Below are 24,707 nucleotides of genomic sequence, written 5' to 3'. Positions count from 1 at the left end.
ACGACAACAGCCGGATAACTCCGGTGAGACATATCCCAGTATAAAACATGGATGCATGCAATGTAATAAATCATGTACAAATGCATAACATAAATCAAGTAACATGAATATAAATCTAAACATGTAGTAGAATACAAATCTGTATTCAACATTCAAATCTTGACTCGACTCTTTTCTAATCTAGGGATCCCGGTGTGAATAAGACGGTCTGTTACCTACCCAACCACTCGGGGCAACGGTACGTCTTATTCCTAGACTTCGGTCAACTCTGTATCGAGGGTCTACACATATAGCAAATCTGCTCCTATGCGTCGATACACCGAAACGTCTAGTTTTGGCAAGTCTGCCAATCTCTCCTATCTCAGGACTCGAATATAAATCAGTAAACAAGGCATTACATAATCAAATGTAATAACAATCTAATATGTGATTTAGGGAAACTCGTATCAAATCTGAATCGAGTTGTGCAATCCCGTGACCACATGAATTATACCTTTCTTGCCGAATCGTCAGTGTCGTAGTCGAAGTCTCGAGTTCACAATAGCCAATACAAATCTGAAATGGCATAGTCAAGGTGCACTCTATCAATATACATCTCAAACAACTCAATAAACATAGCTGAAATCGGTTTCAATACAATTTGACGGCGTAACGGCGTAATTCTCGGTACCGGTCAACTCAATCTCAACAAAACAATATATACAATAGCCACAACTCATAATCTTCATAATATACTCATCGAAACACAATATAACATGCTCAATTCTTCCAATCAATATCGATATACATGCTGGAAATTCGCAAGGCTCGTATACGGTGTCCGAAAATCATTCTGATAACAAATATACGATGCTCGGTATACCAAGAACACATATTTCTAACAAAATCATAATTTCCCCAATACATAGATTTCGAACCATGCTGAAAATAATCGGAACTTACATCCTTAGCTAGCCCTCGTTGCAAGGATCAATAATCCGGACTCGGAATTAAAATCAAATGAGCAAATCTTGCACAATCTCAAATCTAAGATGACAAAGCTTGAAGGAACAAAGCTTGCTCTCGATTCTTTCCCTCAATCTGAAAGGAGAATGAAGACTCAGCAACTTTATGTATATATATACATGCCATGTGTCAACACGAAATTCAAAGGTGGCAATCTCGCATGCAGACCGCGGGTGCGGTGACTCAAGAGTGCGGGTGCGCTGTGCTCTCGGCAGCAATATTATTTTCTGGAATTCTTAGACCGCGGGTGCGGTCCTTACATGACCGCGGGTGCAGTCTCACACCGCGGGGGCGGTCTTGCTAGCACCGCGGGTGCGGTGTCTGTTCGCACAAATTCACCAATTTCTGTCACCTACACCGCGGGTGCGGTAGTCTTAGCACCGCGGTTGCGATGTGGCTTCGGCCCTGCTGCTCAAAATCTCATAATTCATGCATTCTTATTTCCACAAGTCTAACATCAATGACAACGAATAATTCTCGAGCCTTACATTTCTCCCCCTCTTAGACAAGAGTTCGTCCTCGAACTCATACACAATAAATCATGCAAGTATATACAAAATTGTAAAGTCAAAACGGGAAGAAAGACTCACATCATAAAAATAATTCGGGATGCCTCTGTCTCATCTCAGACTCCGTCTCCCAAGTTGCTTCCTCGATGCCATGACGACTCCATTGAATCTTCACTAACGGAATAGTCTTTGTCCTGAGCTGTTTTTCCTTCCGATCAAGAATCTGTATTGGTCTTTCAACGTAGCTCAAGGTCTGATCTAGCTCGGCTTCGTCAGGTTGAATGACATGAGAATCATCCGGCATATATTTGCGCAACATCGATACATGAAAAACATCATGTATACCGGACAGTGAAGGAGGAAGAGCAAGTCTGGAAGCTCGATCGCAAATCTTCTCAAGAATCTCATACGGACCGACGTATCTAGGAGACAACTTTCCTCGCTTGCCAATTCTGACAACGCCTCTGAAAGGTGAAATCTTCAGAAATACTCTGTCTCCCTGTTCGAATACTAACGGTCTGCGTCTAATATTGGCGTACTTCGCTTGCCTATCCTGTGCCGTCTTCATTCGCTTCTGAATGATCTTCACTTTCTCTGTCATCTCACGAATCATATCAGGCCCCAACACTGGTACCTCAGAAATATCATCCCAGTACAACGGAGATCGGCACCTCTTTCCATATAAAGCTTCGAACGGTGCCATCTCAATGCTAGTCTGATAGCTGTTGTTGTATGAAAACTCACACAACGGCAATGAATCTTGCCAACTAGTACCAAAATCTAGTACTACAGCTCTCAGCATGTCCTCTAAAGTCTGGATAGTCCGCTCTGACTGTCCGTCTGTCTGGGGATGATAAGTAGTGCTCAGGTGTAAAGTCGTACCTAAAGCCTGCTGCAGGCTGTGCCAAAAGTGAGAAGTGAATCGTGGATCCCGATCTGATACGATCGACTTCGGCACACCGTGTAATCTGACGACCTCTCTGACATACAACTCTGCCATCTGATCGTGTCGATAGGTCATTCTGTACGGAATAAAGCACGCTGATTTGGTTAATCTGTCAATGATGACCCAAATCGAATCACAGCCCCGGGATGATCGAGGTAACTTCGTCACGAAATCCATGGAAATGTGATCCCATTTCCATTCAGGAACAGACAAATTCTGAAGTAAACCTCCGGGCTTCTTTCTCTCTGCCTTCACCTGCTGGCAATTCAGGCACTTAGACACAAATTCTGCAATGTCTGTCTTCATCTGCTTCCACCAGAATTGTGTCTTCAAGTCGTCATACATCTTCCTGCCACCAGGATGAATGCTGAACCGACTACAGTGTGCCTCCGACATGATCTGTCGTCTCAAATCTGAAATCTCTGGCACTACTAAGCGGTTATTCACATATAGAACAGAATCTCTGACCTGATATTCTGAGATATGTCCAGCTCTGACCATATCAATCGATTTCTGCACACTCGGATCAGTCCTCTGCGCTTCTTTGATCCTCAAAATCAGATCTGGCTCAATCTGAATCGCAGCAAGTCGCAACGGTCTACTATCTGTATCAAATATCAATCCAGACAAGCAACAATCTTCCACTAAATTCGATACACCTACAGTCGACAAGGAAAGAGCACATACCTTTCGACTCAAGGCGTCTGCCGCTGCATTTGACTTTCCTGGATGGTACTTGATCTCGCAATCAAAATCTTTCAGCAGATCAAGCCATCGTCGCTGCCTCATATTCAACTCTGACTGAGAAAAGAGATACTTCAGGCTCTTATGATCGGAATAGATCTCAAATTTCTCGCCATACAGATAATGACGCCAGATCTTAAGTGCAAACACAATCGCTGCCAATTCAAGATCATGAATCGGATAACGAGTCTCGTGCGGCTTCAGCTGTCTAGAGGCGTATGCTATCACGTGCCCTCGCTGCATAAGAACACATCCTAACCCTCTGTGAGATGCGTCACAGTATACAACAAACTCACCTGTACCTGCAGGAATCGTCAAGACAGGCGCACTAGTCAGCCTCTTCTTCAGCTCTACAAAACTGGCTTCACAATCTTCGGACCACACAAATGGCATATTCTTCTGTGTCAACTGGGTGATAGGCTTCGCTATACTGGAGAAATCTCGGATAAAACGTCGATAATACCCGGCTAGACCCATGAAACTGCGTATCTCAGGCACAGAAGTCGGTCTCGGCCAACTGATCACAGCCTCAACTTTACTCGGATCTACCGCAATACCCTCTCCAGATATAATATGCCCCAAGAAGACAACCTGTCGCAACCAGAATTCACACTTGGACAGTTTGGCATACAACTGCTCATTTTTCAAAGTCTTCAATACAATCTTCAGGTGATCTGCATGCTCAGTCAAACTTTTCGAATACACCAAAATGTCGTCAATAAACACAATCACAAAATTATCTAAATATTTCTGAAAGATGCGGTTCATCAAACTCATAAACACCGCAGGTGCATTCGTCAAACCGAAAGGCATAACAATAAACTCGTAATGCCCATACCTGGTTCGGAATGCAGTCTTCGGAATATCAACGTCTCTAACTCGAAGCTGATGATACCCTGATCTCAAATCAATCTTCGAATATACCGAAGATCCCTGTAACTGATCAAACAGATCGTCGATGCGAGGCAAAGGATACTTGTTCTTCACTGTTGCCTTATTCAGCTGCCTATAATCAATACACAGTCGCATCGAACCATCTTTCTTTCTAACGAAAAGCACCGGAGCACCCCAAGGTGATACACTGGGTCTGATATATCCCTTGGACAGAAGATCCTCCAACTGTGCTTTCAACTCTTTCAGCTCTATCGGTGCCATCCTATATGGAGCTCTCGAGATAGGAACACTGCCTGGCACAAGATCAATGCTGAAATCAACCTCTCGAACTGGAGGCACCCCGGAATCTCATCAGGAAAAACATCTGCAAACTCGCAAACCACTGGCAAATCTGCCAATTTTGGGCTCGACTTCAGTAAATCTACTGAATATACGAGAAAGCCCTCTGCTCCTCTCTGAAGCAATCTACTCATAGTCAGAGCAGATACTAAGGGAATCCGAGATCTGGAACCCTTGCCGTAGAATTTCCACACATCTGTCATGTCGGGTCTGAATCTGACAATCTTGTGGAAACAATCTACAGTGGCCCTGTACTTGGTCAACATGTCTATGCCAACTATACAGTCAAAATCAGCTAAACCAAGTACTACACAATCAAGATCAATCTCATGCCCCTCAAACTGAAGCATACAGTGTCTAACAGTAGTCACAGATATAAAACCACTTCCCAACGGAGAAGCTATAGACACTACCGTAGACATCGAATCAACAGGCAATGAATGTCTCAATGCAAAATGTTCAGATATAAATGTATGAGATGCACCTGTGTCTATCAACACATATGCAGGATAACCGCAAAGAAAACAGCTACCTGCAATGACGTCATCTGGCGCCTCCTGCGCCTGCTCCTCTGTCAGGGCAAAAACACGTGCCTGCTGTCTGGGATGCTGACTCACCGTCTGACTACCTCCTGGTCTCTGCTGGGTCTGTGTAGAGGGTGTCTGGAAGGAGTGTACAGAAGATGCATGTCTCTCCATCTGTGGCGCTGGTGCTGATGATCCGATGCTCTGGAATCGTTGTGCACCTCTCTGGGGACAAACTCTGGCAAAATGTCCCTGTTGCCTACAGATGTTGCAGCGTCCCAGAACTCCTTGACACTGCTCCGTCGCATGTCGCCCTCCGCACGAACCACAGTATGCGCCACTATACTCTGACCCCTGACCTCTCTGTCGAGATCCACTCGAACTCGATGAACTACTCCCAGATTTCTTAAACTGTTTGCCTTTAGCCTTCAGAAATTCCTTCTTGCCACTACCACTAGCTCCACTGTCAAAACGAGGAGGAGGTGGTGGAAACTGTACGGTCGTGGACTGTGGCGGTCTCTGCCCCTGAACACCGTAGGAAGCCCCTCGCTGCCTGATCAAGCCAGCCTCGGCTCCCTTCGCTCGGTTCAGTGCCTCTGAAAAAGTACTAGGCCGGCCCGTGTTCACCAGGGTAAAGACATCGGGATTCAATCCGTTGATGAACTGATCGGCCACTGCCTCGTCGTTCCCTGCCACATGAGGTGCAAATCGTAGCAATGCAGAAAATTTAGCCACATACTCCTCGATGTTCCACTGTCCCTGCTTCAGATTCGCAAATTCAGCTCCTTTATCTTTTCGGTAAGAGACGGGAAAGAAACGCTGATAGAACTCATCCTTAAAGACTTTCCACGTGATGTCAATGCCTCGGTGCTCCAAGGCTCTCTTCGTAGTCAACCACCAGCTCTTGGCAACCTCCTGCATTTGATGCCCTATCAGTTTCACACGTTGCTCATCGGTATAGGCCAACGACTCAAACAACATTTCGATAACATCAAGCCAGCTCTCGCACTCTACTGCACTCTCTGTGCCCTTCAGGGTAGGCGGATGGAAAGACTGAAATCTCTTCAATAAGGTCTCCATCGGCGTAGCGGTGACATCCATCTGTGCACCTGATGTGCTACCCTGCTCTGGCTGTGGTATACGTCTAGGCGGCATAAATATGATTATCACACTGATTAGTACACAATTAATATCATCTGTCTCAGCCCTCCTCTGATCATAGACTCTGATCGAGAATCGGTTCTGATTCAGGCTTGAAATGCTGTAAATCAATTCAGATAATACAACACAACATATAATAGGGAAAGCAATAATCATGCTAGCATCTCAAAAGCAAGGAAGATGACTCGATCTACCCCGCTCATTCTATTCTATCTCAGTCTACAGAACCTACAGCTCTGATACCACCTGTTGTGGGGACCCGGGCTCTAACTCTATTCTTTTGGGATTTAATTGGATCTTTGTTCGAAAATGTGGGTCAAAATTTTGCTTTTAACTTTAATTCAAATGTATTAACTAAAGCATAACATATCTCGATAGAAATTAAACAACGTAATGTACATACAAGTCTGTTCGTACAAACATACACTAGTGTTCAAATGACAACTACAAACATAAGTAGTACAAGTTTCATAAGAAAACACTAGTAATCTGCAATGCCCGAGATCTCCACGCTATCATCATCTCTCATCTAGCTCGTGACCCCGATCCTGCCCCACCTGTTGCCATGCACACATACAGACACGACAACAGCCGGATAACTCCGGTGAGAACATATCCCAGTATAAAACATGGATGCATGCAATGTAATAAATCATGTACAAATGCATAACATAAATCAAGTAACATGAATATAAATCTAAACATGTAGTAGAATACAAATCTGTATTCAACATTCAAACTCGACTCTTTTCTAATCTAGGGATCCCGGTGTGAATAAGATGGTCTGTTACCTACCCAACCACTCGGGGCTACGGTACGTCTTATTCCTAGACTTCGGTCAACTCTGTATCGAGGGTCTACACATATAGCAAATCTGCTCCTATGCGTCGATACACCGAAACGTCTAGTTTTGGCAAGTCTGCCAATCTCTCCTATCACAGGACTCGAATATAAATCAGTAAACAAGGCATTACATAATCAAATGTAATAACAATCTAATATGTGATTTAGGGAAACTCGTATCAAATCTGAATCGAGTTGTGCAATCCCGTGACCACATGAATTATACCTTTCTTGCCGAATCATCAGTGTCGTAGTCGAAGTCTCGAGTTCACAATAGCCAATACAAATCTGAAATGGCATAGTCAAGGTGCACTCTATCAATATACATCTCAAACAACTCAATAAACATAGCTGAAATCGGTTTCAATACAATTTGACGGCGTAACGGCGTAATTCTCGGTTCCGGTCAACTCAATCTCAACAAAACAATATATACAATAGCCACAACTCATAATCTTCATAATATACTCATCGAAACACAATATAACATGCTCAATTCTTCCAATCAATATCGATATATATGCTGGAAATTCGCAAGGCTCGTATACGGTGTCCGAAAATCATTCTGATAACAAATATACGATGCTCGGTATACCAAGAACACATATTTCTAACAAAATCATAATTTCCCCAATACATAGATTTCGAACCATGCTGAAAATAATCGAAACTTACATCCTTAGCTAGCCCTCGTTGCAAGGATCAATAATCCGGACTCGGAATTAAAATCAAATGAGCAAATCTTGCACAATCTCAAATCTAAGATGACAAAGCTTGAAGGAACAAAGCTTGCTCTCGATTCTTTCCCTCAATCTGAAAGGAGAATGAAGACTCAGCAACTTTATGTATATATATACATGCCATGTGTCAACACGAAATTCAAAGGTGGCAATCTCGCATGCAGACCGCGGGTGCGGTGAATCAAGAGTGCGGGTGCGTTGTGCTCTCGGCAGCAATATTATTTTCTGGAATTCTTAGACCGCGGGTGCGGTCCTTACATGACCGCGGGTGCGGTCTCACACCGCGGGGGCGGTCTTGCTAGCACCGCGGGTGCAGTGTCTGTTCGCACAAATTCACCAATTTCTGTCACCTACACCGCGGGTGCGGTAGTCTTAGCACCGCGGTTGCGATGTGGCTTCGGCCCTGCTGCTCAAAATCTCATAATTCATGCATTCTTATTTCCACAAGTCTAACATCAATGACAACGAATAATTCTCGAGCCTTACAGAATGTGTGTTTTCATGTAACAGAATTCGAATGCATCAATAGTTCTCTCTTTGTGGTGTAAGGAACAAACAATGGATCTGTTGAAGGATCGTGTGCTGGTGCCTTTGAAGGCATTTCAAAATCAATATTCTCCAATGAGCTGCAATAGTTCGTGTTCTAATAATGTTAACACCGATGAATTAAATTGAGTTTGGTTAAAAATCAAGCGGAAGAAACTCGAAGAAATCCTTCGTTAAGAAGACTGTTAAATTAGAAAACATTTTAACTTATGTAAACTGAATAACTGAAAAGCAGAGGATCAGTTGTCGCATATATCAGTTCAGTTATTGCAAGAACTGAACCGACAATTGCTCTAACTGATGAAATCAGTTTGAAAACATCAGTTAATCAATTAAATACACAAAATATGTTTATTGGTGTTCGAAAACTTCAACTGCTCCTACATCACCCTTCTACCACCTCGGGTAGGATCCACTAAAAGACTTTGATTTATACAACTACTTGTACAAACTCACTCAGCTTAGGAATTACACTACTGCCTCAACTGAACTCCTAGCCTAGACTGAAGGCAGCACCTTTCATCCAACACTTCTTTAACGTCTGTGTGTCAAAGACTACATACACAAGTTTAACGACTTTGTGCAAGACTGTATTTGGGTGGAGGCGGTGAGTGTGTGTGTGTGTGAACTAAACAAAGAATACACCGAAAATGTGTTCCCACACACTGAGAGAAATATGCTTCTAATCTAAGCTAATAACACATTGAAGTGTCCCTCTAGGCTAATTACTTCTTGTAAGCTAATATGAATATGCGAGCTTTTTTTCTTTGTATCTTCACACACTTCATATTTTATTGGTCTTCACTGATCTTCTATTTATATGAGGGAAATTGATCGTACAGTGAGACTCAATTATTGTATCTGTTGCATCTTGAATTCTTTTCTTGGACTCTGTGTCTCGAATTTTCGATTGCCCTTCTGAAACATATGTCTTTAATGCTATGATGCAATATTAATTATTGTCCTTTGACTGGACAATTACCTTTGTGTATAGCTAGAATCCACTGAATGAGTTTGTCTTCATCTACAACTGAAAGATTCTTGACTGATGCTACGAACTAGTCTGCTGAACTGATCTTCAGTTGGGCTGGTGAAATCAGTTGACTCGTCAGTTGAACTGATTTCACTCTTGTTCAGTTGAACTGATCAGTTGAATTTCTTCATCAGTTGAACACTCTTTTCGCTGACCAGGCTTCTGAGGTTCTCCTGTTGAGCTACCTATCAACTGGAGTACTCATTTGACATATTAGTTCGCCTGATTCAATTTGTGCAATCAGTTGGGTCTTCAGTTTGCGATGTAAACAGCTCGTAACTGATCCTAGCTTCTGCACACCAGGGTAAAACATTAGTAACACAAAATAACAAGTTTTGTTAATATCAAAATTAAGATTGCGAACTTGAAAAGTTCCAACATCTGTCTATTTCATCGTAATGTGTCAATATTTGAAGAATGGGAAGAAATGATATTTCGCTTAAAATTTTTCTTTTATTTATATTTTTATACCTTCAACATTAAAATACATACACATAAAAAATTACAAGAGAAAAAATCATGGGATAAAAATACAAAGATAAAAAAATCAGTATGCCTAGATGCCCATTAGCTCAGAAACTACAATAAACATTAGGGTTCACATTCAATTCATAGACTTTGGCGATCAATTCTGCCTTAGCTATGTCCTCAGACAGTTTTGAAGCAATGGACTTGATTCCAACTTCATTATATGCCTTCCATTGAGAAGTCTTCCATTATACAACAATAAAAAATAAGAAATTCTCCTTTAGAATTATTTTTATGTACCAAGTATTGTGCGGAAAAGTCAAGATAACATGTTTTCTCATGTAGAAAAAAAAAATTCTCTTTCAGAATTAATTATTTTTTTCGTACTATCAAACATTATATATGTACCTGTGAATGTGGGTGTTCCTACAGTAGTATTTGAATGCATCAATAGTTCTTGGATTTTTTTGGAAAATAATATAATTTTTAAAATTAATTTCAAAAATAATTTTTAAAAAAAACGTTTGCAAAACTAACCCAGTCCGTGCTTACGAAGCGCGGACGCTGCTCACGTGGAGCAGAGTCCGTGCTTCGTAAGCGCGGCCGAATATATATCAAAATCGTTGCTAAAATTGAATCACCGACAGTTTTTAAATACCGTCGCTACAATTGAATCAGCGATGGAACAAACCGTCGGTATGCCGAAATTTTGCTATTTCCATTTACGTCGTACATTGCATGCTAATAATAGTATTAACAACATATACATGTATGCCGCGGATAATCTTGAACTTTCAACGGCTTGCATCTTTGCAGCATGCAATGTACGCTGCAGAAAAGAATTTGCTCGCTGCGAAAAACCATTTTTGTTGTAGTGAAGACATTGAAAAAAAAAACAGAAAAAAATTCATCACGAAATAAGTTTTTTCAGGTACCTTTATTATTCAACCTGGTTTGTTCAGTAAGTCAGGGATGGCTGACTTTGGTTTGTTTGGCCAGCAGATTTTCGACCAAGACGGAGTCTGAAAATCCTGCTGACTTATAAATTATAGTCTACTTTTTTATGAACAATATTAAATGTACTACCAATATATTGTTAGAATGATATTTATAATTATTATATCACGAGATTTTACTATTATATCACGAGATTTTACTGTTATATCTCGAGATTTTTTATTCAATATATCAGTCTAGACATGTAGTGGAGCTCAAAGTAATAGAATTCCAGCAGCCTCCCAGTCTTCCCATCAGCCTAGTCGCCCTTCGCATCAGAGCAGAGGGTAAGGTGTCGGGTATTTTCATTTGATATATTTGATCAATTTATTATTTATCGAGTACGAAAATATTGTTTTCTGTCACCAGAACCTTGAATTAGGGTCGGCTCCAGGCATAGCGACGGTTTATAAAAGCGACGGTTTTGTAAAAACGTCGCTAATTTAACTTTTGCGATAGTTTTGATATAAATTTTGTCGCTAAATATTCTGTTGCTCCGACGTGGAGCACATATTTGCAGCGTCCGCGCTTACGAAGCACGGACGCTGCTCCACGTGAGCAGCGTCCGCGCTTCGTAAGTGCAGATTGAGTTAGTTTTACAAACATATTTTTTTAAAATTATTTTTGAAATTAATTTTAAAAATTATATTATTTTTTTTAAAAAAAAACACATAGTTCTTCCTTGGTGGCATAAGGAACTAACCTTTGGGAGAATTGGGGAAAAATCCCTATTCAGAAAGTGGAACTTGAGTTCAGTCCCTAGCTCAGAAATATTTTAGCTGCACTCCCTGACACATAGAAAAATTTATTTTGCACTCGCTGATGGTAAAAAAAATAGTATTTAGCGACGGTTTAAGAAACACCGTCGCTATTTAAAGCGACGGTTAAACCGTCGCTAGATATAGCAACAGAAAAGTAAACCCTTCGCTAAGTTTAAAATGCGACGGTTTTTGCTTTCCGTCACTAATAGCGACGGTTTAATCAAAAACCGTCGCAAATGTATCCGTTTTTTAAAATTTTTGTCTTACACTTGGGTACATATATTCTGAGAGGAACTACTAACAAAAAAATTGAAAATTTGAGCATATATTCTGAGAGGAACTACTGACAAAAAAATGCAAAATAATGTCTCGATTTAATGAAGTAAGAGTTGGGAAATCAACTCTTTACCATGGTTTTAATCCACCTAACACAAGTCAATAGCATAATAATTTCCAGCACAAAATAGGTTAATTGAAGCATACTATCACAATAATTTCAGTATATTTCATACAATATTGAGCACATAAATTGGGAATTTGAGCATATATTCCAAGAAAACTACTAGCATAAAAATTCAAACTCATATCTCAATTTATTGAGTAAGAGTTAGGAAATCAACTACTTACCTTGATTTTAATATACCTAACAAAAGTTGATATCATAATAATACTCAGCACAAAATAAGTTAATTTCATCACACAAACACAACAATTTTAGTATATTTCGTACTCTATTAGATACATAAATTGAGAATTTGAGCACATATTCCGATTGGGACCACTAGCATAAAAAAGTAAACTCATATATCAATTTATTGAGTAAGAGTTGGGAAAGCAACTCCTTACCATGATTTTAATCTATATAACAAAAGTCAATATCATAATAATATTCAGCACAAAATAGGATAATTTCACCATACAACCAAAACAATTTCAGTATATTTCATATTATATTAGGTACACAAATTGAGAATTTGAGCATAAATTTCGAGGGAAACTACTAACATAAAAACGCAAACTCGTGTCTCAATTTAATGAGTAAGAGTTGAGAAACAACTCATTACCAAGATTTTAAGCTATTTAACAAAAGTAAATATCATAATAATATTCAGAACAAAATAAGTTTATTTAAGTATACAACCACAACAATTTCAGTATATTTCGTACTCTATTGGGTATATAAATTGAAAATTTGAGCATATATTACAAGGGGAACCAGTATCATAAAAAAGCAAACTCGTGTCTCGGTCTATTGATTAAGATTTGGGAAGCCAATTCATTACCATGATTTTAATCTACCGAACAAAAGTTAATATCATAATAATATTTAGCACAAAATAGGATAATTCCACCATACAACCACAACAATTTCAATATTTTTTTATGTATTATATTGGGTACATGAATTGAGAATTTAAACATATATTTTTAGAGAAACCACTAGCATAAAAATGCAAATTCATGCCTCAATTTTAATGGGTAAGAGTTGAGAAATCAACTTTTTACCATGATAAAAGTCTACTTAACACAACAATTTCAGTATACAACCACTACAATTTAAGTATATTCCGTACTCTGTTGTGTACATAAATTGAGAATCTGAGCATATATTCTTAGATGAACTACTAACAAAAAAATGCAAAATCATGTCTCGATTTAATGAGGTAATAGTTGGGAAATCAACTCTTTACCATGGTTTTAATCCACCTAACACAAGTCAGTAGCATAATAATTTCCAGCACAAAATAGGCTAATTCAAGCATACAATCACAATAATTTCAGTATATTTCATACACTATTGAGCACATAAATTGGGAATTTGAGCATATATTCCAAGAAGAACTACTAGCATAAAAATTCAAACTCATATATCAATTTATTGAGTAAGAGTTAGGAAACCACTACTTACCATGATTTTAATATACCTAACAAAAGTTGATATCATAATAATACTCAGCACAAAATAGGTTAATTTCATCACACAAACACAACAATTTTAGTATATTTCGTACTCTATTAGATACATAAATTGAGAATTTGAGCACATATTCCGAGGGGGACCACTAGCATAAAAAAGTAAACTCATATCTCAATTTATTGAGTAAGAGTTGGGAAAGCAACTCATTACCATGATTTTAATCTACATAACAAAAGTCAATATCAAAATAATATTCAGCACAAAATAGGGTAATAACAATTTCAGTATATTTCATATTATATTAGGTACATAATTTGTCATGGTAATGAGTTGCTTTCCCAACTCTTACTCAATAAATTGAGATATGAGTTTACTTTTTTATGCTAGTGGTCCCCCTCGGAATATGTGCTCAAATTCTCAATTTATGTATCTAATAGAGTACGAAATATACTAAAATTGTTGTGTTTGTGTGATGAAATTAACCTATTTTGTGCTGAGTATTATTATGATATCAACTTTTGTTAGGTATATTAAAATCATGGTAAGTAGTTGCTTTCCTAACTCTTACTCAATAAATTGAGATATGAGTTTGATTTTTTATGCTAGTAGTTCTCCTTGGAATATATGCTCAAATTCCCAATTTATGTGCTCAATAGTGTATGAAATATACTAAAATTATTGTGATTGTATGCTTGAATTAACCTATTTTGTGCTGGAAATTATTATGCTACTGACTTGTGTTAGGTGGATTAAAACCATGGTAAAGAGTTGATTTCCCAACTATTACCTCATTAAATCGAGACATGATTTTGCATTTTTTTTGTTAGTAGTTCATCTAAGAATATATGCTCAAATTCTCAATTTATGTACATAATAGAGTACGGAATATACTTAAATTGTAGTGGTTGTATACTGAAATTGTTGTGTTAGGTGGACTTTTATCATGGTAAAAAGTTGATTTCTCAACTCTTACCCATTAAAATTGAGGCATGAATTTGCATTTTTATGCTAGTGGTTTCTCTAAAAATTTATGTTTAAATTCTCAATTCATGTACCCAATATAATACATAAAAAAATATTGAAATTGTTGTGGTTGTATGGTGGAATTACCCTATTTTGTGCTAAATATTATTATGATATTGACTTTTGTTCGGTAGATTAAAATCATGGTAAGGAGTTGGCTTCCTAAATCTTAATCAATAGACCGAGACACGAGTTTGCTTTTTTATGATACTGGTTCCCCTTGTAATATATGCTCAAATTTTCAATTTATATACCCAATAGAGTACGAAATATACTGAAATTGTTGTGGTTGTATACTTGAATAAACTTATTTTGTTCTGAATATTATTATGATATTTACTTTTGTTAAATAGCTTAAAATCATGGTAATGAGTTGTTTCTCAACTCTTACTCATTAAATTGAGACACGAGTTTGCATTTTTATGTTAGTGGTTTCTCTCGAAATTTATGTTCAAATTCTCAATTTATGTACCTAATATAATATAAAATATACTGAAATTGTTTTGGTTGTATAGTGAAATTACCCTATTTTGTGCTGAATATTATTATGATATTGACTTTTGTTATGTAGATTAAAATCATGGTAATGAGTTGCTTTCCCAACTCTTACTCAATAAATTGAGATATGAGTTTACTTTTTTATGCTAGTGGTCTCCCTCGGAATATGTGCTCAAATTCTCAATTTATGTATCTAATAGAGTACGAAATATACTAAAATTGTTGTGTTTGTGTGATGAAATTAACCTATTTTGTGCGGAGTATTATTATGATATCAACTTTTGTTAGGTATATTAAAATCATGGTAATTAGTTGGTTTCCTAACTCTTACTCAATAAATTGAGATATGAGTTTGAATTTTTATGCTAGTAGTTCTTCTTGGAATATATGCTCAAATTCCCAATTTATGTGCTTAATAGTGTATGAAATATACTGAAATTATTGTGATGGTATGCTTGATAATATTAACCTATTTTGTGCTGGAAATTATTATGCTACTGACTTGTGTTAGGTAGATTAAAACCATGGTAAAGAGTTGATTTCCCAACTCTTACTTCATTAAATCGAGACATGATTTTGCATTTTTTTGTTAGTAGTTCCTCAGAATATATGCTCAAATTCTCAATTTATGTACCCAAGTGTAAGAGAAAAATTTTAAAAAATGGATAAATTTGCGACGGTTTGTAATTAAACCGTCGCTATTAGCGACAGAAATCAAAAACCGTCGCATTTTAAACTTAGCGAAGGGTTTACGTTTCTGTTGCTATATTTAGCGACGGTTTAACCGTCGCTTTATATAGCGACGGTTGTCTTAAACCGTCGCTAAATACTATAGGGAGTGCAAAATAAATTTTTCCATGTGTCAGGGAGTGCAGCTAAAATATTTCTGAGCTAGGGACTGAACTCAAGTTCCACTTTCTGAATAGGGATTTTTCCCCAATTCTCCCCTAACCTTTTTCATCGTAACATGTCAATATTTGAAGGATGAGAAGAAATGATGTTTCGCTTAAAATTTTTTCTCTATTTATATTTGTATACATGCAACAATGACATACACCCAAAACAATCACAAGAGAAAATAATATAATAAAAAAGTGTAGAGATAAAAAAAAATTAAGTACGTGTATGTGCCCACAAGCTCGGAAACTACCATGAACATTAGTGTTCACATTCAATTCATGGACTTTGGCGATTAATTCTACCTCAACTTTTTCCTCTGACAGGTCCGAATCAATGAACTTAATTCCATCTTTATTATGTGTTCTCTTTTGAGAAGTCTTCCATAATCCAAAAAAAAAAAAAAAATTTACTTCAAAATTATATTTTCGTACCATCAAGCATTATGAATATACATGTGAATATGGGTGTTCGTATAATGACATTTGAATCATCAATATTTCTCCCTTTGGGGTGGTAAGGAGCAAACAAAAAATTTTCTCTTTTTATCGTAACATGTCAATATTTGAAAGATGGGAAGAAATAATATTCTTAAAACTTTCTCTTTATTTATATATCTATACCTGCAATAATGACATACATACCCAAAAAAATCACAAGAGAAAAAACCATGTAACGAAAAAATGAAAAGATAAAAATAATCAGTATGTCTATATGTACACAATTTCGGAAACTACCATAAACATTAGGGTTAACATTCAATTCATGGGCTTTTCGATTAATTATGCCTCGGCTATGTCATCTCACAGGTTCCAAGCAATAGACTCGATTCCAAATTTATTATGTGCCCTCCTTTGAGAAATTTTCCATTATCCAACAATAAAAAACCAAGAAATTTTCGTTTAGAATTATCTTTATGTACCATCAAGCATTGTGCAGATATATTAGGGTATCTTATTTTTTCATGGGAAAAAACAAGAAATTCTCTTTTAGAATTATCTTTTTCGTACCATCAATCATTGTGCACGTGCCTTTGAATGTGAATGTCTGTATAATGACATTTGAATGCATCAAGAGTTATCTTTTTGGGGTATAAAGAACAAACAAATGATATGTCACTTTCATCTTATTGTGCCAATAATTAAAAGATGGAAAAAATCGATAGTTCACTTAAAAGTTCCTTTATTTAGCTTTTGACACCTGCAACAACGACATACGTAGCCAAAAAAAACAAGAGAAAAAATAATGTAAAAAATGCAGAAAAAATTGTATGAATATGCATCTACAAGCTCGAAAACTACCATGAACATTAGGTTTCACATTCAATTCATGGACTTTGACAATTAATTGTGCCTCATCCATGTCCTCTGACAGGTCCAAATTAGTAGACTTGATTCCAACTTTATTATATACATTCATTTGAGAAGTCTTTCATTACCTAACAACAAGAACGACTAACTCAGGCACTTGAAATCATCTAAGCTCAAGAAGAGCAACACATAAATATTCAAGTCTTGTAATTATATTTTTTTATGTCACCATGAATAACACATATTAGGAGTTCAAAGCTCACAAGGATTGATAAATAAGTAGATTATAATTATGTACAATCGTAACACATGAGCACAAAGCGAAGAAATGATCAATGATTCTGGAGCAAATATTTTATACTTATTAAAACATATATTGTGAAAGATGAGAGCGCATATTTGAAAGCAAACAAATTAAAAAACAACATTTGAAATGCAAATAAACTGTGGGGACCCGGACGCTAATCATGTTCTTAATCATCATTGGGACAATTTAATCCATTATAATAAACAGGGTCTAATATACATGTCAGTATTAAAAGTACAAGTCTTGTACTTTATACAATCATTCAAACTAAGGTTTAATAACTACATATCAAGTGTTCCAAACCCTATCTCTAATAAAAGTCCGTAGTCTCCACTCTAATCACGATCTCTCTTCATCTCCTTGACCCCGAACCTGTCCCACCTGTTTTCATGCACACATACAAACACGACAACAGCCGGATAACTCCGGTTAGATATACATCCCAGTATAAATCAACGAAACATGCAATCATATAAACAATATAAAGCATGAAAAAGATAACAGTAATATGTATCAAAATCTGAAAACATAATCAATATAAAACTGTCAATCAGACTCGTGACTCCACGTCTCAGACTAGACTCAATCCTAGTCTAGGGATCCTGGTTTCCAGACGTTGGCATTCCTATATCGAATTCAGTAATATAAGAAACTCCAATTCTATTCAATCGATATAACCAAACATCCGGTGTCTTGACCTATCCGTCAAAGACTATGGCACTATCGTCAATTCACTATCTTGTGACAATGTGCAATGTGCCAGTGACGATTCCATCAATATCGGCACTTATGTCACAAGATCACTCGTCTAATACTCATCTAATACATGCTTTTATAAATCAATATAACAAGCATATCAATTCAAATCAATATAAATAATAACAATAAATATGTGATTTAGGGAAACTCAAGTATATCATACTCTAGTCGTTCTCTCGGTACCACATTGACTTATACCTTTCTTTTATTGCAGTTCTAATGTCGTTCCTGTCTAGAATTCAAAGTCTGTCAACCCTCAATCTGGCAATGACAATATCAATAATATCATATCAATATACTGCTCAAATCAATACCAATCTGATCAATCTGGATTCAATTCAAAATCAACGGCATAACGGAATCATCTGAATATCCCTGTCAATACAATCTCAACTGATATTAATTGCAAACCATAACCAATATCCAATCCAATATGTAATCAATCAATAATTCAAATCTATCCAATATCAATCGATATACTCTGAAAAATCATAACAATTCCCTAATTAATCTTTTTCTCAATCTGACTTCGATTCTATGATGTTTAATATGCCAAGAACATCATATATGAAGTATATTGAATTCCAGCAATATCATAATTTCAAAACATATCAAAACGTAACAAAACTTACATCAAGTTGAAGCCTCCGTCGATAGGAATACAGTACTGAAGTCGGATTCAAAATCTAACGGGTAGATTTCTTACAAACTGAATTTTAGTATGAAACTTGCCAATCTACCCCCCACCCCCCCCCCCCCCCCCCAATGGTTTAAGCTAGGTCGCTCATCTCTTGAAGCAACACGTCTCGCGCATATGCGCGACATCACTCGGCGCATATGCGCGAGACCTACTGGTCTCGGCAATAACCTCCTCGGCAGCTCGCGCATATGCGCGGTGATGGGGCGCGCATATGCACGAGGTTCGCTAGACTCGCAACCTTTCCTTGCACACGCGCATATGCGCGCACTAACTTCACGCATATGCGCGAGGCCCTCTGGCCATCTCGCGCATATGCGCACCTCCTGGTCGCGCATATGCGCGAGGTGTACTGTCCTCGCACATACATATTCACATACTGAATCAAATCGTGTCCCGATTAATCCTCTCCTAATCATATCAATTTATAATAAATCATTTCGCAGATTAACATATAAAATATCGGGTATTATATTTCTCTCCCCCTAAGACATGATTTCGTCCCCGAAATCTCAGGCAATCATATCAGAGTCAATAAACAGATGCAATAAATTGAATAATAGCAACTGAAATAGCGAAGCTGAAATAAAAGACTCACATCAACGAAATAAGTCTGGGAACTCCTGTTTCATGTCTGATTCAGTCTCCCAGGTGGCTTCCTCAATGCCATGACGATTCCGTTGAACTTTCACAAAAAGAATAGTCTTCGTTCTGAGTCGCTTTTTCTTACAATCGATAATCTGGATCGGTTTCTCGACATGAGTTAGACTTTCGTCAAGTTCTGCCTCGTCTGGCTGAATAATATGAGAATCATCAGGGAGATACTTCCGCAGCATAGATACATGAAAGACATCATGTATTCCAGATAGAGATGGCGGCAATGCAAGTCGATAGGCACGATCTCCTATCTTCTCAAGAATCTCGTATAGCCCAATAAATCGTGGATACAATTTTCTTTTCTTGCCAAATCTGACAACTCCTCGGAAAGGTGAAATCTTCAAGAACACTCGGTCTCCTGTCGGTATGTCATTTTGTATGGAATAAAGCATGCAGATTTAGTCAATCGATCAATCACGACCCAAATCGCATCACAACCTCTGGAGAATCTCGGCAAGTGCGTCACAAAATCCATGGAAATTTGATCTCATTTTTACTACTTAAATAATAATTCACCCAAGTGTAGGTTATCTGCAAGTAATATATTTCGTAAGTACGAGATCGATCCACAGAGAGGTTATTTTGAGTTTAAATTTATTAATTTATAGATTACCAAATGCAAGACTGAAGTTTACAAATTATAAATATTGTCAAGGCTTGAGGATTTATTCTTGGTTTATGTAATATTGTTTAACTAAAAGTGAAACAAAAGAAACTACCATAAATAATGGTTCCAAGAAAATTAAACACACACATAATCTAATATAGTTCTCACTATAGAAAATACCGAATTAACCGATATTTTATATATGGTACCTATGATTATAATTATAACTATATAAATAAATAATTGCATAAATTAAATGTTAAATTAAATCATTATATTTCATTTAGAACAACCGGCAGAGCCACGCTATTGCCTAAATGAAATATATTGATTTAATAAGTTAGTTGCGGTAAAGTAAAAGTTAGTTGCAATAAAGTAAATGTTAGTTGCGGAAAAGTAAAAGTTAGTTGCAAGAAAGTAAATGTTAGATGCGAAAAATAAAAGTTAATTGCGAAAAAGTAAATGTTAGATTGTTAGATGTTAGTATTAAGTCATAATATTTCATTTAGAACAACCGGCAGAGCCACGCTATCGCCTAAATGAAATATTATGATATTATTATATAAATATACATATATATATATATATATATCTATATATATAATAATAAGTGATGAAATATTTATTGTATCAAAATTAAACAACAAATCAAGATAACCACTTTAATGGTATCAAGCATTTGATGTAAATTGATAACAACAAATAATTAATTTTTATACCTACAATAAAAATAAGTTAGCTAAATGAAAAGAGATAAAGAAATAATATACAAAATATAAACAATCTTACTTCACCAAGAATGCACCTCTTCACCTTGACATAATAAATTTAGCTTGCCATGAACTTACTTTTGATCAACACTAAAATATCACTCATAGTTGAGAAAATGAAAGAAATATATTTAAACTTAGAACTTTGATACACACTCACACTATATTTTACAATGAGATAGAATGATTCTCAAGCTAGCACAAGGCCTCTATTTATAGGCCAAATGAGAGAAAGAGTCAAAAATTCTATTAATGCCATGTAGTTGTAATAGTATTCTTTGTCTCCTCAACTCCAATTCCATGTCCCTTCTTTCAATGCCTTGTTCCACGACTTTTCTCACCACTTTGACTCTGATTAAGGCCACAAACATGTGGGGAATTTTGTGTAGATGAGTTTGGCCACTTGATTCACCTCATTTGGATAAATATTGAAATAGTTATGAATTTTTTACTAAATGATGGTCATAGTAAAAGTAAATGTGTCCTCCTTTTGATCTTTGCACAATTTGATCATCTTAATGAGCTTTTTAGGCAATCATGTCTTCTGCAAAGTTGTAAATAACTTCTCAAGGATTCCAACCATGTTTGAGTCACCTCCATTTGAATTTTCTAGCTTGAGTTATCATTATTTTACCAACACGTAAAAAACCTGAAAATAAAACAAATTTAGTAAGACATTTAAATATAAACAAACAATACTAAAATAACATAATTTATAATTTTAATGAAACTTAAAATTTTAAAATACAGGTTTTAACATATAATAAATTATTAATTTTAAGTTTCATCACACCCCCACACTATCTTATTACTAGTCTCTTAGTAATAAAATTTATCGGAAAGTCACAACCTAGATTCTTTATTCCTTTTATATATTCAAATACAAACATATTCATTAAAAACAAAATCATATACCGATTTATATATATATATATATATTCGTTTAATATAATAATATATAATTAGATGTGTTTTTATTCTTATTTTCACATAATATATAAAGTAACAATATATATATAATTTTTAAATTTCTAAAAAAATTTATAATAATATAGTCAAAAAGATAATTCACACCACCCACCATAACATGTATAATATCAAGAATATTATTGTAAAAGCCTCAACTCCATATAATCTTTCAGGTCAAAATGTTTACGGAATAGCTAGTTTTCACTCATGGAGTTGGAATGAATATTAACTCTCATCGAAAAAGGCCAAGTATTAAAGCAGACAATTAATTAAACTAATATTGAAAACAAAATAGGAAAATTTACAAAGAATAAAATCCCCTTTTTTTCTTTTTTCTTTTTTTCTTTTTTTGTTATTGTTTTTTTTTTTTTTTAAATAACGTGACTGCAAAATTTTACAATAATATAAAATTTTCTATCCAAACATTCTACCATAATATATATATATGTATATATATAAACATTTATATAACGGATACATCCGATTTCCTTTGGAACTTATCTAGCACAAACAAATCTTCTTCTTTTTTTTTTTTTTTTTTTTTTGAGAACATTGATTGATGTTTTTAGAACACATTGATAGTACATCAATCAAATCTAAAAAAATTTACACTGAATAAACTATTTTGCAGTTCGTTATTTATTTACTTCTTTTTTTTTTCAATAAATATTTTTTTTTTAGGGGATTTATATTCTTGTAATAAACCATTTTTTAATAATCAATAAAAGTTTATTAATTGTTTTCTCATTTCTCACCACTCACTCACAAAAGATGTGTGAGTATATATTATACTTTTACAAAAGAATTCTTTCAATTATACATGTTAACAACCATACAAACCATATCTTTTAACTATATTCTCATAAAAATTTTAGAAATTATTTTATTTGAAAACACATACAATTATATACATATATGTAAATAAATAAACACATCTATTATATATTTTATATTAATTGATCAAAATATATATGTATATAAATTGGTACATATGAAAACTAATTTTTCTTGTAGTCTGTAATTTGAATATAATGAATATTAAAATCTAGTGTATTGCGATTTTCCGATAATTATTAACTAATGTGTCTCAGGTGCATTTTACTGACACCTTACTCGACATTGAACTAAAAAGTATTATTATTATTACTACATATTTTTATTTTTTATATAATAAAAAAAACTAAGAAGAGAAGAAGAAGAAGAAGAAGAAGAAGAAATTATTCATACCTTAAAAAAAAAAACATTAAAAACATACCGTTGAATCGCAAGTTTAGCATCACATGAATTTTCTTTTCTTACTCTTGGATGTTGGCCAATTAAGTTGAGATAAGAATGGATCTGGTTCATGACTAAATCCTTGCAGTAAATCAATAAGTTCACCTTCACTTGTAGCAGAAACTAACATCCTTCGCGAAGCTAATGAAATAAATCCCTGTTCCACAACATCATCAAGAAACGATAACAGTTTATCATAATAATTGTTAACATTTAACAAACCAATTGGCTTATTGTGGATATTTAATTGTGCCCAACAAACAGTATGAAATATTTCTTCCAAAGTACCTAAACCTCCTGGCAGAGCAATGAAAGCATCTGAATGTTCAATCATTTGAGTAATTCGTTCATACATGTTGTCCACTTGCATTTCTTCTCCTATTGTTGGTCCTGTAAGATTGGCTAAAGTAATCGGAATAATGCCTAAGACTTCACTTCCACCTGCATGCGCAGCTTTTGCAACTTTTCCCATGAGGCCAACTTCACCACCACCATATACTAAATGAATCTTTCTTTTAGCAAGTGTTATTCCAAGCTTTTCTGCTACATCTTCATAAATTGAATCTTTTCCTGCACTAGATCCACAAAATACACAAATATTTTTGATTTTACTTACCGTGGACGTTGACATGTTGAGAAATATGTTTTCTGTAATTGTTAGATCACAGCATATGAATTTATAAACGTAACATGCCAAAAGTCAATATTTGAACAGGAAATTATTATTATTAAAAGAAAATAAAAATGACAAAATTAAAACAAATATATACAGCGTAGTTGTGATTGTGGCTCACATCTTCCTCTGATTTTACGTTCAGTAACGGCTTCAACGCCTTCTATGAGTCGAGGATATGCTTCCCATCCAATTTTCTTATAAATTGGCAAACAGGGTCTTTTAACGTCAGATTCCCAAGACGAAATTGTGTATATTTTTACTTATCTAAATAGATATGCGTTACTACAGTAGGATCTTTGTAAGGCTGATTCCACCGTCCATATTGATATTCCTCCTGTTGAAATTGCCACCATAGTTTAAGAAGTTCATTTTGCACGTACCCACTAGAATGCGTATCAAGAACCTCTAGAAAATTATCCAAAGGCTCTTTACTCAGACCATTCTTAATGAATAAAATTTTATCTTCTCTATTCATTGATGTCATTCCAACATTTTTGCAATTTCCTTTACAAGTCCACGTTGCACATTTATGACATCCACCTATACGTTTAGCTCTTCGCTTTTTGGCATATGTGCTTTTACCAAATCCTGGCATATGTCTTATTATTAATTCACTTGCTTCCCCAACCAATCGGACTTTTGCTTCAATTATCAAACGGATATCATCCGGTATGCCATATAACATCATCAACCTTAGCCGCTCACATCTAGCTTTATAAATTTTTTTCAACGCATTATCAGGTAAACAAGCAAAATATTTACGAAGATTCATAATACACACATCCATATTATTATTATTATATATATTTCAATTATTTTGGGAAAACTGAAGAAA

Source organism: Primulina eburnea, chromosome 14, assembly GCF_022965805.1.
Source record: "Primulina eburnea isolate SZY01 chromosome 14, ASM2296580v1, whole genome shotgun sequence".
Taxonomy (NCBI): domain Eukaryota; kingdom Viridiplantae; phylum Streptophyta; class Magnoliopsida; order Lamiales; family Gesneriaceae; genus Primulina; species Primulina eburnea.
This window is presented reverse-complemented; position numbering follows the sequence as displayed.